Source organism: Loxodonta africana, chromosome 19 (assembly GCF_030014295.1).
Source record: "Loxodonta africana isolate mLoxAfr1 chromosome 19, mLoxAfr1.hap2, whole genome shotgun sequence".
Lineage (NCBI taxonomy): Eukaryota > Metazoa > Chordata > Mammalia > Proboscidea > Elephantidae > Loxodonta > Loxodonta africana.
In genome coordinates, this window is record NC_087360.1 from 196,546 (window position 1) to 211,734 (window position 15,189).

The 15,189-nt window shown below is 44.3% G+C and overlaps 1 long non-coding RNA gene across 1 annotated transcript; it reads right to left on the reverse strand.

Annotated features, from left to right (window-relative positions):
* Positions 1–560: 560 nt before the first annotated feature.
* Positions 561–15,153, reverse strand: LOC135228211 (uncharacterized). The gene is made up of 3 exons (XR_010318536.1): positions 14,313–15,153; positions 9,768–11,630; positions 561–7,667 (listed from the first exon to the last, which is right to left on the reverse strand). It is a non-coding gene; the product is annotated as an uncharacterized LOC135228211 (long non-coding RNA).
* Positions 15,154–15,189: the final 36 nt, after the last annotated feature.

Here is a 15,189-nt window from a genome sequence, read left to right on the forward strand (position 1 = left end):
GCTCCTGGGTCTAGAAGGTTCTCAGCACAGGGACCCCGAGTCCAAAGGATGGACTGTGTTCCAGGTTTTTCTTCTTCATGGTAGTGAGCACCCTCTCAACCTCTGTGGGACTGGCCCTTTTATGAGCCCACTCCTCCCACCAAGGCTGTAAAATGACCAAGCCCCTCAGTAGGTCACAGTCACCTAATTTGCATAGTAATCAACCAATCCCCACAAAGGCTTTAAATATCTTATTTGCATAGCAAACCTTCCAATTCCTGCAAGACATGTAAAATAAACCAATCACAGAGCAGGCTGTGGCCCAACCAATTATTTTTGACAGAATTATAAACCCAAGGCCAGAAATCCCCCAATAAAAATGGATGAAGACTGGCTCTGATAGTAGGAGAATCAATTTATCTTTTTCCTTGTACCCTTCCTCCTATAGTCTAGAATTAATGTTTGGCACCCAAGGAGCCATCCTGGACCATGAGTTGACCTTGAGGATGGAAATCATGTGAAGATAAGAGCCATTCCTTAGGATGGTCAAATAGAAATACAGAAGGAACATCTAATGATTACATGGGGCCGTCACACCAGCTTGCCTAGGGACTCCTTATATGTGAGAAAGGAAATAAACATCTATCTTGTTTAGATGACTTTATTTTTTTTTTCTGGTATATGTTGCAAAACCTAATCCAATTGGTAAAATACAGCAAAGTTTCTAATGAAAAATAACAGCCCCTTCCCCCCCCACCACCACCCTGGGTCCTGCTTCCCAGAGGAGTGTAAATTGGTACAACACACTGGAAAACTATTTGGCAGTATCTACTAATGTCAAACATGCATTTTCCATGACACAGCATTCCTACTCTCATCACAAATGCATACATATGTTTACCAAAATACTTGTACCAGACTGTTCATGGCAGTATTATTTGTTGTTGTTACCAGTCCAAAACAGTAACAGTCCTGCAGTAGTGCAAAAAGTCCTAAGGATGAGGTTATTCAGGTATCAGCCATTCAGGCCTGCTGCAGGTGTCCATGTGATCTGGTCAGCTCTCCAGCAGTTCCTCTCGGCTTCATCCTTTATAGCCTCTGATAACATTTAACTAAAAGACAAGATTATTCCCTTGCTTTGAGCCTCACGAGGTATCAACACAGCAAAACCTTTAAGGGACTTAAGGTTCGGCCGCTATACTTTAATCTAGCAGTGCCTACCCCTCAGTCTACTCTTTTATACTTACAGCTTCTACAATTAAAGATTTTACAATCACAATTAGCCCTGTTAACAATCAGTGCTCACAACTGAATCATATAATCCTATCAACAACTTCTCCCACCTTCTCTTCCCAGACCCATCAGGAAACGAGCAATCTATTCAGTGGGGATCCTCCCTGGTCTCCTCATTTAATATAAGCACATTCACAGAAGCCTGTAAGCCAGCCACTTATGCCTTTAGCTCCCCCCATTGTAGACAGCAAACGTTTAAATTGCCTGTGCCTATCAGCGGTTAAGTGCTGTGGCTGCTAATCAAAGGGTCTGCAGTTCAAATCTGCCAGGCGCTCCTCGGAAACTCTATGGGGCAGTTCTACTCTGTCCTATAGGGTCACTATGAGTTGGAATTGACTCGACGGCACTGGTTTTTTTTTTTTTTTTTTTTTATCAACCAGTACTCTGAGAAGAAAAGCACGTTCTTTGGTCTTGAAGAATCTTCAGTTCCAGTTGGAGCTTTGAGCACGTGCATCCACAAGCAAAGTCCAGGGCAAGCCATAAAACTGCAGCAATCTACGTCAGCTCACAATGTCAAACATCGTTCCTTCATTCCGTAGGGTTCTGGTCAGCTCATCCCTGGCCATCCAAGCTAGGTCACAATGGGTAGCAGCTTTAGGCTTGAGAGTTCACACACACCTCCTGGGGCTTCAGACAGCCCCTTCACACACTCATCCCTAGCCCCCTTGGGCTGGGTCAACGGATTCGACCCATAAACTCAGGAGTCCACACACAACTCCCTTTATTTCTGACCAGCCAGCCCTTCCTCTCTCTCTCAACCCTAGCCCCTGCAGGCTAGGTCAATGGATGCTAACGGAACTTGTCCAAACTCAGCCTGTCTCTCTTTTTTAAAAATTGTGCTTTAGGTGAAAGTTTACAGGTCAAGTTAATTTCTCATACAAAAATTATACACATATTGTTATGTGACACTAGTTGCAATCCTTATAGTGTGACAGCATACTCTTCCCACCTTGGGCTTCCCGTGTCCATCCAACCAGCTCCTGTCCTTTCTGCCTTCTCATCCTGCCTCTGGACAGGAGCCGCCCATTTGGTCTTGTATATCTGCTTGATCTAAGAAGCACACTCTTCATAAGTATTCTGTTTTATAGTCCAGGCTGTTACCCGATTAAGGTCCGTGCCCTGGAGCAGTCGAGCCAATGAAACATACTCCAAGTAAGAAAGAGTGGGAAAGTTTACTAAGGAGATGCATGCATCACCAGGGACCCGGCAGCAACACAGTCTCTATGCAGTCCCAAAGAGCAGTTTTACATTAGAGAGCTTATAGAGAATCTTAATAAGGCTTACAAGTGTCTTTGTAGTCCCCTGCCAGACATTTCTTTATTAGGCTCCCCAGTAAAACCAGTGCCTCTGAGTTTATTAGGCTAAAGACATACATATCTGATACCTGGGCTCCAACTTTCCTGTGGGGGGTTGTATGCCACAGGTAGTCCCTACAGAACAAAAGGCTATTTGCATCAGTTTAAAACAAAGAACAAAGTCATTAACATTTGGTCAAAACAAAGTCATTAACAGAGGTATGTGAAAGAGGCAGGCAGAGGAAGAACAACTTATAGGTTTATCATGGCCTTCCACAGCACTGGTCTGGGTTTTAGTTATGTTAAGATCTCAGTTGCCCATTTTGAAAAAGAAGAAAACATGCTGGGTGGTATTGGGGTCACAAGTCTAATCTTTGTCTGAAGAGTGGACTTAAGGAATGGTTTTAGTTCTGGGTTAACAGAACATCCAGGGGCCATGGCTTCGAGGGTTCTTCCAGTTTCTGAGCATTAAGTCCGGTCTTTTTGTATGAATCTGAGTATTGCACCCCACTTTTCTCCTGTTCCATCAGGGACTCTCTGTTGTGTTCCCTGTCAGGGCTGTCACTGGTGGTAGCCAGGTACCATCTAGGTCTTCTGGTCTCAGGCTGATGGAGTCTCTGGTTTATGTGGCCCTTTTGTCTCTTGGTCTCTTCATTGCTGTACTTCCCCCACTTCCAGGTGGTCACCACAAGCAAGCTCCCTTTAACTTACAGTCCTGGAAGAGGGTTCCCTACAATGGGCACTGACTTTTCCTGCCTAGATGCATCCAACAACAAGCCACTTGCTCAAAATTAAACAAAACAGCCACTTTTTTTTCTGTAAGTTCTTCCTTCAAATGCTAATCTTCCATTCTCTTGACAGCTCTGGGTGGTTATGCAAGTCTTTTCAAAGGCAGATTTGGGTGGGCTCAGGGTTTGGCCTACAGCCCCACTCTATACACAGGGCTACTGCATTCAAACCAACAGCCTGTGTTCCCCTTGAGCAAATGCTATTTCCCCTTTTAGCATATCCAATCAGGTATTGGCTGAAGGCGAAGTTACATGCTCTCTGTAATCTATAATATCCAATATTCATTTCTAGGGTACATGTAGGTCTGCTTTACAACATTAGGTAGAAGAAACATTGAATATGCATAGTATATTCAGATAAATGCATAACCCTAAACACAGAACCCTATTAAAATATTCCAGCTTAATCTTCTCTACACCTTAACTATCTTCCCATTCATATGCATATGGCCTTGGGCCTCTGGCTGGGTGGAAACTGTAGACCCCGGCCCCTTTATCAATCATCCTGCTTATCTGGCCTGGCTTTGGCCCCAGCCCACTCCAGCTGCACCTTTTCAGCCACTACAAGTAACAGCAACCAAAGCAATCGTCCAAGAACCAAGTTTCACATCCCAAGCCCCTTCGTTCTTTCTCTTACAAAATTCTATGTTTTCATGAGTCTGGAGCCATTGCAAAGAGTCCCACTTGTGACATGATTAAAAACATCATGGGGCAGTGTCCGACCTCCTCCAACCCCACAAGGGGAAAGAAGAACCAAGATCAACAGCAAAAGCTAACTCAGGAAGTAGAGACCAGACAAGCCTCCTCTCTCTCATCTTTATTAATTCTGATACCAACCGTCCCCCCCACAGCACTCTACACTTCTCTGCTGGGTTCAATAATTCACTGCAGTGGCCACAGAGAACTCACAGATCATACTCAGGATTATGGGGGATTATTAGGGAAGTAATAGTTACAATTCATGCTCAGGAAGACTCAGGATACAGTTAGTCCATCAGGACAGCCTCTTCCCAGTCATGCTCGCAGACACACCTCTCCCTGGCCCTAGGCCTCTCCCCAAAGACACTCAGCTTTCTCTCTCTGTGGGCCAGGAAGCCCACTGTGCTGTCTCCTGCTGCCAGGTATCTGCTGCCAGCTCTCTCCTGCCATGGCTTCTCACCATCTTCATCTCTCTCTCACCATCTTGCTCTCTCTCTCAGTCTCCTGCTTCCAGGAGCTTTTCAGCACAGGGATTACGGGTCCAAAAGATGCACTCTCCGCTCCTGACTGTTCTTCCTTGGTGGCGGTAGGACCCTCCCCTCTGCTCTAGAGTTGGCTATCTTTTAAGGCAAAGCTGACCAATCCACTTGGTAGGCCAAAATTACTCTATCACGTGGTCCTGCCCAATCACCTGGGTGGGAGTTACAAGATCATGGCTAGAAAGGCCACACGAAGTAATCAACAGCCACACCACCACGATACAACAGACTAACAGACTCATGGTGGGCAGTGTTATTAGCAGTACACGAAATCTGGCAATGACCCACATCTCCAACAGTAAAATGGATAAATGAATTGTGATAAATTCACAATTAGAACTATGACTACATGTAACAATATAGGTGGACAATATGGATAAATCTAACAAAAATAATGGTGAGGAAAAAAGCAGTACATAAAGAACACTAAATGAATAATTTCTTTTATAAGGATCAGCACAAAGCTGGTTCCTACGAGGCGGAGGTAGAAAATATCCCAAATGTCCCAATTTTCCAAGCTGCTGTACCATCCATCATCTCTAACAAACGACTCCCTGTCCCTCAGTCCTCTCCCTTCTGGCTTTGGGTTTGGTAATTCACAGCGACATCTCACAAAACTCACAGGCCATACTTACAGTTAAGTGGTTTACTAGGGAATAAATGGTACGACTTTGAATTGGGATCAACTTGCAAGTAACAGGAACAAAACCTCTGGATGCAGCTCCTCAATCAGGACAGCTTCTTCTTGCCTTTGGTGCCAGGCCCTGCTGGGGCCCTCCTTGGCAAAGGGTTACACCTCTTAGCTCTGTGGGTCAGCAAGCCCTGCTGCAGCGCCCCCCGGCCAGTCTCCTGGTTCCTGCTGTCTCATGCCACCATCTCTTCCTGTCTTTCGGATACACCTCCTCCCTCTTTTTCCATGTCTCCCTTTAAGCCTAGCAGGATAGCAAAACTGACCAATCTCTTTGTTAGGGTTCCATATACCTTATTTGCATGGCCCTACCCCCACAAGGAAACCCTGGTGGTATGGCAGTTAAGTGCTACAGCTGTTAACCAAAATGGTCAGCAGTTAGAATCCACCAGGCGCTCCTTGGGAACTATGGGGCAGTTCTACTCTGTCCTACAGGATCACTATGAGTCACAATCGACTTGATGGCTGTGGGTTTGGTTTTTTTGGTTCCACCTCCAACAAAGGTGCCATGCACCTTATTTTGCATTATTAGCAAGCTATTCAATCCCCTTGATGGGCCACAGCACCTTATTTGCACACTCCCACCCAATCATTCCGTGGGAATTACGAGACCATGGTGAGGAAGGCCATATAAAAGTGATCCAATGTACCACAGGCTACCCCCTGGCTTTTCTAGCCATGGTTCCTTCATACTTGGAGAATAACTTTCCCCTCCCAATCATTTTACTAGTCTAAAACAGTCATTAACAATTAGTTCTTCAATAGGGCGAAGAGACCTCAGGGTGAGGTTACTCAGGTATAAGCAATCTGGGTCTGCTTCAGTTGTCCATCTGATCTTGTCAGGTTCCCCAAAAGTCTTGGTTTCATTATCTCTGGCCTCTGATAAAACTTAACTGAGAGAAGATATTCCCTTGCTCTGAGTCTCTCTCAAGGTTTCACTATAATGTTAGATCTCGCCTACTGCATAACTCATTTATTCCTTTACCTTCAGCTGTCATTTGGCATTTACCCAAATTTTTCTACTTTGGGAAGGGACATCAGGTTCAGATGCTGTGCCAATCCAGATTGCTGGTAGCCAAGACCAGTCTAGCAATGCTTCCCCCTCATTCCACTCCCATTCATGTTGGGCAGGGTTACATTGGTACACCACTAGAGGCTATCTCACCGACTAGGCAATACAGCAGTATTCATTGTCAACCCCAATTTTGCCAGATGGAGAGAGTCACAATTCACCCAACCAGGCTCTTGGGAATTCTGGAATACAGGTTCAGGGGTATAGTTACCGTCTCTTGCTTAGGGATCATCCCTGCTTCCAGCACCCACAGCTGCATCCCTGGCCATGGGATCGTAGCATCCGGCAGAAAAAAAAAAAGCAATTTTAGGTGATGTGAGGAAAAACTGTATAATGGCCCCAGCATCTTCCCCAGATCCCCCAGAGAAATGTAGGAATCTGTCCAGTGGAGATCCTCCCTTTGTCCACCTCATGTTGAGTGTGAGCACACACTCATGAAGGTGTGAGAGTCAGCCCTTCATGCCTGTATCTCCTCCCATTTTGGATAACAAATGTTCAGTTGCCCATTCCAATTCTCTATCAAACCGTTAGTCTGAGGGTGGTATACAACACAGTATGTCCATTTAATATGATGTTTCTTGGCCCACTGCTGCACCCTGTGGGCTGTAAAGTGTGTTCCTTGGTTGATAAAGTATAACTCAGTGGCCTAAATTGGTACAGTATCTTGTGTTCCAATCACTTAATGGTGTTCTTGACATTTGCATCTATCACAGGATATGCAGGCCAACCAAAAAAAAAAAGAATAAGACCAAAGAACCAAACCCACTGCTGCCAAGTTGATTCTGACTCATAGCGACCCTATGGGACAGAGCAGAACTGCCCCATAGGGTTTCCAAGGAGTGGCTGGTGGATTCAAACCGCTGACCTCTTGGTAGCTCTGAACCACTGCGCCAACAGGGCCCCATGCAAAGCCTAGTCCAGAGTAAGTATCTATTCCTATGAGGACCCATTTGTAGCCACCCAGTGCCACTGATGTCATTGGTCCAATATAATCAACTTGCCAGCTACGTGGAGGGTCTTCTCCCTATAGCCATCTGCAACCTCTGTCTTTCTTGCTGGCAGTCAGAGCAGTCCTTATTGGCATTTTTATGCCTCAGCATGTAAAAGGAATGTGTCTAGGTTCAGCTCATCTCTGCATTGCCGCAGTACCCCCATGTCTGCTCATTTCATGGACCCAGTTGGCCACCTCAAGTGAGCGTACCAACACGTCCACTTGCTGATTCCAGTCGCCTTCAGATCAAGGAAGGGGGTCTTCTAGAAGATGGGCATCAACATGTCACTCTGGTAAAAGGTGATAGATACCTTTGGGGAAGGCTAGGAGAAAGATTAACAGTATAAGTTTCTGGCAGTGTAGTGGAGTCCTTTCTTAAGGGGACCCGGCCTCGCCTTCATTCAAGAGGTTGTGGAGAATTGATTAAGGGGCCTTGTCTCTCTATTTTGGCAATTGGAGTTAGACAGCTGTTCACTTGATCTAAATGCTTCTGACTGTACAGATCAAGTAAATATTTAGTAGACTTCTGATCTGTTTCACCACAAGGGACACTGTGACTAAGTAGCCAACACTATAAATCCATACAAGGCAGACTTCTGATGACTGCTTTGACTCTGCTGTCCATCACTGTAACCACACCCACCTTGTCTTTTGTCAATTGAGTTCTGCCACTTGGCCCCTACTACCATGGGGTCCAGTCTGCCCCATTGTAGTTAAACCCAAAACCAAACCAAACCCATTGCCGTTGAGTCAATACTGACTCATAGTGACCCTATAGGACAGAGTAGAACTGCCCCATAGAGTTTCCAGGGAGCGCCTGGCAGATTTGAACTGCTGACCCTTTGGTTAGCAGCCGTAGCACTCAGCCACTATGCCACCAGGGTTTCCCCATTGTAGTTAGGTGTCTTAATTCAGTTAGGGCAGTTCCCACTGTCAAATCTGACTTACATAAAATAGCAATCACAGCAGTCTTCAAGGATAATGGGGCTCCCTTCACAAATTTGTTCCTCACAGTTGTGGTAAAAGGTGTGTCCTCTGGGCACTCCATGTGTGGGCCTGTGGGTCTAACCTGATGAATCCACTCTAGCATGCCAATTTCCCTAAGCCTTTGGATACCTTCTTCTACAGTATACCAAGGCAGGTCTGGTACTTCAACTTTAGTGTAGGCCACCACGTAATCCATGCTTCAGTGACCCAACCAAATAAACTACCAGATCCTTTCCTCACCTCTTGAGCTGAAACACTGAATGAAGAATCTGTGCTTAGTGGGCCCACATCAATAAATTCAGTTTGATCCATCTTTATGCTCCTTGCACCATTATCCCACACTCTTAATAGCCATTTGCACACAAATTCCCCAGGTTTCTGTTTGTACATATTAGAAAAGTCAAGCAGTTCTTTTGGAGTGTAGCGTACCTCCTCCTGGGTCATACTTTTGTACTTCACCTTGTGGGGCTCACTGGGACTTAAGACTAGTTATAGGCCTAGCAGCCAAAATCTGCGGGAAAATATTGGAGAACATTCAGCATTGTCTTATAAGACATCTGCCTCAGGCTATGCCCAGGCAATGATGAAGACAAAGGTGCTTTAGACACAGCAGGTTTAAATCTCATTATAAGGGGATGAAGGGGCTAATGGTTTTACTGGGGAGGGTGGCTTAGCAGACAAAGATGATGTAATCTCTTCAGATGGGAGTAAGAGGGCTGGTTCTGTTGGCAGGAGTGATTCAACAGAATTTAGAGGCTCAGTGTCCCCACCTTCCTGATTATCTGCTCATATGTCCCCATCTCAAGTTTCATAATCCTATTTCTTCCAAATCAATGCCCTTTAACTTCAGACACCACTCAAGGTTGGGAATTCAGTTGGTGTTGTAATTCAGCCACTCTTATGATAAGACTCTGGGTTTGGTTTTTGGCAATATCAGCTCTGTTACTACAAGAAATAAGGCCTTTTTTCAAGGCACAAGTGGAAACTTTGAGGTCACTTATGTGGCACTTGAGCTTTGACTCTGAAGCCCTCAGCTCATCACTTTGACCTACTTTTGTCTAGTGCAAGTAGGACCAACCAACAAGCTTCTTTATACTTCTCATTATGACAAAATTGTAGAAAGGTATTGAATAAGCTATCACTCAGAGCCTCGCCACTCACCAATACCTGATCTGTTGGTGGTGATATTTTGCGTATTTCTATCGCCACCTCACGCCATGGATTAGCGGTGCCCTCTTTACTACTGGGAGCAGAGTCACCAACATCTTTAAGACTAACCAGACTTGAAAACCAATTTAGAAAACTCATCTTTACAATTCTGTTTCTCTAGAACCACTCTTGGTATCACATGTTTTTGGCTGGGTTCTCTCGACAAGCAAATCAGTAAAGTGTATGAAAATAGATATAGAGAGATTTATATCAAGTAAATGACTCACACAGTTGTAGAGGCTGAAAAGTCCCAAGTTTGTGGGTCAGACTGGAGGCTTCTTCTGACTCAAAGGCTGCGGAGACCGATGAATCCCAAGATCAGCGGGCAAGATGGCAGGTAAGCTGCGAGCTCAAGTCCCAAGAACCGAAGGCCAGAAGAACAGGAGCCAGATGCAGGATTCAAAGCAAGCAAAACCATAAGCCTTGCCATAAAGTCTACTTGTACTGGACGTAAGCCACACCCCTGATTGGCTACTCACAGCAGACCCCATCTTAGAGGTGGCCACATTATATCAGATCTCATCATGGAAGTGATTACGTAATTATATGACTGTCAAACTACATTGTTGTCGTTGTTGTTAGGTGCCGTCGAGTCGATTCCAACTCATAGTGACCCTGTGCACAACAGAACAAAACACTGCCTGGTCCTGAGCCATCCTTACAATTGTTGTTAGGCTTGAGCTCACTGTTGCAGCCACTGTGTCAATCCACCAAGTTGAAGGTCCTCCTCTTTTCCACTGACCCTGTACTTTACCAAGCATGATGTCCTTCTCCAGAGACTGATCCCTCCTGACAACATCTCTGAAGTACGTAAGACACAGTCTCGCCATCCTTGCTTCTCAGGAGCATTCTGGTTGTACTTCTTCCAAGACAGATTTGTTCGTTCTTTTGGCAGTCCATGGTATATTCAATATGCTTCGCCAACACCACAATTCAAAGGTGTCAATTCTTCTTTGGTCTTCCTTATTCATTGTCCAGCTTTCACATGTGTATGATGCGAATGAAAATACCATGGCTTGGGTCAAACTACATTATAACTGCCAAATTACTGAGAATCATGGCCCAGTCAAGTTGACACACAACCTTAACAATCAGAGGAAGTAAAACTTTAAGATAAAGAAAAATATGAAACACTTGCACAGAAAATGGTTTAATATGCTTTACCATTTCCAAATATTAATAGGTTAATTTGATACTGAGGTTGCTTTTTTTGACAGATATGAAGAAGTGTGTGAAATGCCCCAACCATCAGTATCCAAACAGTGGCACAGATCCCTGTCTTCCAAAGGCTCTGAACTTCCTGAGCTTTGAGGACTCTATAGGGTCATCTCTCCTGTACCGCCCTCTGCTTCTCCACCCTCACAGCTGTAGTACTTGGGGTCTTTGTGAAGCACAGGACACCCCCATAGTGAAAACCAACAACTGGGCTCTCAGCTACACCCTCTTCATCTCCCTCCTCCTGTGCTTCCTCTGCTCCTTACTATTCATTGGCTGCCCCAACACAGCCACCTACATCCTCCATCAAATCACATTTGGAATCATGTTGATTGTGGCTGTTTCCACCGTCTTGGCTAAAACTATCTCTGTGTCTTTGGCCTTCAAATCCACAATGCCTGGGAGCAGGATGAGGTTGTGGTTCACATCAGGGATCTCTAACTGTCATTCCTACTTGCTCTACAATCCAAGTGACTCTGTGTGGAATCTGGCTGGGAACATCGCCCCTGTTCATTAATATAAACATTCTCTCTGAGCCTCACCACATCATCCTTGAATGCAAGGAGGACTGCCTCTGTCACAGAGTTCAAGTGTGTGCTAGGCTATCTGTGCTTCTTGGCTCTGGGGAGCTTCACTGTGGCATTTTTTTTGCCAGAAGGCTGCCCATCACCTTCAGTGAAGCCCAGTCCCAAACCTTCAGCATGCTGACACTATGCAGCATCTGGGTCACCTTCCTCCCTGTGTACCAGAGCTCCAAAGGGAAGATCACACTCACTATTGAGGTCGTCGACATTGTGGCCTCAGGTGCCAGATTACTAGGATGCGTTTTTGTCCCCAAATGCTACATTATTTTCCTTAGGCCAGAAAGGAACACCCTGCAAAGGATAAGGAAAAAAACAGATTTGAGTCTCAAAAAAAAAAAACATAACTAAAAAAGAAACCCAACACTTTTACAGATAGATGTTAGACAACAGTCGACTATGGCTCAGCCCCTTCATTTAACAAAAAACACTTTTTCTGTTCATTCTCTTTTAAGATAAATATATATATATAGATACTTTAGTTTTTATTTTTTAATTTCATTAATAATTATATTTTTAAAATCTTAAAGCATAGAAATGGCTCATCAGAATCAAAAGTCCCTTTTAACCATTTCTGGTTTTGTATCTTTAAGTGGTGAATTTCAAATCTATAAATACTATGTTTAAACTTTTTGATTCTAGAACTATGCATAGACCTGTTGTCTTTCAGTTAAAAAAAAAACCCATTTTTCTCCTGAAATCCATTTCTCCAACCCACCCATAATAAAATCTGTCACTACTCAGTGGCTTTTCATTAATGTCTTCATGGTGAACTGACCATAGCGAAGTCAGTACATCCTGCCCTGCCTCCATCATTCCCAGAAATTTGGAAAACCATACCACTCAATTTTTTGTGGTTTAATTAAACTTTTTTTTTTTACTTTAAGTGTTTTATTACTTAAAGTGTTCTATTAAGATGTATGTTAAAAATACTGACCTACAATTAAAATAATTACTTGTCACCTTCAATGTTATATCTCTACTGCTTTTTCATGTCTTATGTTGGTACATGCTTTATTCTTTAATATAGTTATAAAATGCTTTTCTAGCTTCATTTTATTTATCAGCTTAAACACTCTTCTGCTCTACTGTTCATTTATACCCATACCAAACCCATTGCTGTATATGCTCTAAAACAGCATCTACTACATGGTGCTATTTCTCCCATAGCTAGGATTCACAGACCCAAACATCAAGGGGTTGAAACTGGAGTGGCTCCCCTTACTATTTTTAGCGATTCACTAGGAAAGTTTTTGGTTCCTATTCCTGCGATCTTATCCTCTGCTGGTCTAGAGGTCTTGGTTCCAAAGAGATAAATGCTACCACCAGGAGACACAACAGGGAGCCCATCGAATTGGAGGTTGAGACTGCCACTCAGCCACTTTGGGGTCCTAACGCCTCTAAAACAACAGGCAAAAAGAGGAGTTACGTGACTGACTGGATTGATTAATCCTGATTACCAAGGTGAAATTGGGTTGGAACCACATAGTGGAGATAAGAAAGGGTATGTCTGGAATACCATAGACTCCTTAGGGTATCTCTTAGTACTATCTACCATGTCCTGTGATTAAAATCAATGGAAAACTACAGCAACTCAATTCAGACAGCATTACTAATGGCCCAGACCCTTCAGTAATAAAGGTTATCCCGCCAGACAATGAACCACAACCAGCTGAAATACTGCTGAGGGCAAAGAACATATGAATTAGGCAGCGGTAAAAGGTAGTTATACATACCAGCTACAACCAAGTAGCCATTTGCAGAAATGAAGACCTTACTAGTAAAGAATTTTATCTTGTTATGAATATGCTTATATGCATACATTAAGCAAATGTTTTTTTTTCCTTTTCTTATTGTATTATCTAACATAAGACATATAACAATTAACTTTATGTCGCAGTACTCAAGTTACACAGTTACCAACGAAAAGAGTGAAAATCACCCAAGGACTTTGCATCCTCTTCTGAGCATGTTTTCAGCTGTACCAAAAATGGCTGTATCATGTCAGGTGCAAGTATGACTTTGTTAGCATTTTTATTTGGACATTATGTATGGTTTAAGGAGATGTGTGTGGATGTCATATTGACAAGGCATGGGGTGTGATGGTCAGTTTTACATCAAGTAGACTACCCATAAAAACCAAACCAAGTATGTTGCCATGGAATTGATCCTGACTCACAGCAACCCTACAGGACAGAGCAGAGCTGCCCTGTTGGATTTTCGAGGCTATAATCTTTACAAAAGCAGACTGCCACATCTTCCTTCTGTGGAGTGCTAGTAGGTTCAAACCAACGACCTTTTGGTTAACAGCCAAGTGCTTAACTGCTGTGCCACCAGGCTGCCTAAATAGGCCATCCCTTAAAAAACCAAACTCGTGGCCATGAAGTTGATTCCGACTCATAGCAACTCTACACGATCCTATAGGACAGAGTAGAATGGCCTCATAGGGCTTCCAAGGAGCGGCTGGTGGACTTGAACTGCTGACTTTTCAGTTAGCAGCCAAGCTCTTGAGCATGTACCACCAGGGCTCCAAACAGGCCCCAGTTATTCATTCAAACATTAATTTAGGTTTTGTTGAGGTATTTTTGTATATGTACTTAAAGCCTATAGTTTAAGTAAGGAAGGTTATCCTAGATAATCTGGGTGTGTATAACTCAATCAGTTAAAAAAAACTTTAAGAGCAGAACCAAGTTTTCCCTGAAGAAATTCTGCCTGTGGATGACAGCTCAGCAGGTGCCTGCCTCACAGGTTTCAAATGTGCCTATTCAGCCCCCAGGATTCTGACGCCAATAACTTAGAATAAATCTCTTAAAATATATAAATCCTTCTGGCTCTGGCTCTCTAGTGGAATCCTGACTGATAAAAATACATAGTGAAAGGGAAGCCTCCTTCACACCCTTGACTTCTAGTCCATCTCCGGGGCAGCCACTGCTCTTTGATCCTTCCAGAAGTATTTTTATAAGCATAAAAACATACTTGTATACACAGGTGCATATACATAGCTTGATTTACACCAATAGGTTTCCATTTCACATTGTTTAACTTCATTTTGAAGACGTTCACCAGCGCAGACATCTACTTGGGTCCTTGGAACCGCTGGATGTGCCTAAAGGATGGTCACTTAACTTTTTGCTCATCTCTCCTTCTCCTTCGGCGCACACACGGGAAAGCCGCTAGATCCCAAGAGGCGGAACTGCTGAGTCAAAGGAAATGTGCCTGCACTTAAAACGGAAAGATATTGCAAAGTCTACCTCAAAGAGGTGGGACTGAGTTAGACTCCGACTGACACCGTAGGTGCCTCCTCTCGCCAAGAGCTCTCACTGTTACAAAACTGTCCATCTTCGGTTTCGAGGTGTGAAAGATGATACCGAAGTAATTTCAATGTGCATTTGTCTCTTTACGTAGAAGAGAACCGTCACCTCAAGTATCCAGAAGTCATCTGTACTTCGAGTGAGACCTTGTGGATTTGACTCCACCTGTTGTGTCCCCTCCGGTCATTCCGACTCGTAGCGACCCTACAGGACAGAATAGATAGAACCGTCCCATTCCGACTCGTAGCGACCCTACAGGACAGAATAGATAGAACCGTCCCATTTAAACACCGGCCATCAGGACTTCGACCGCCAATCCCGAGATTAGGTCGCCTTTGCCCCAAGCTAACATGGCGCCCACAGCACCTATTTCGTAACGCTGAAGAGACGAAGAGGACTAGGCCAATATCAAAGATGGCGCCGCGGCCTTCAGCCTCTAGTCTGCACATGCGCTCCTTCCCTCCACGGCCCCGCCCACGACGGCCGTTCCCGGCTCCTCTGTAGCGGGCGCTCTCGCTGGGTGCCACCGCCGGCCAATCGCA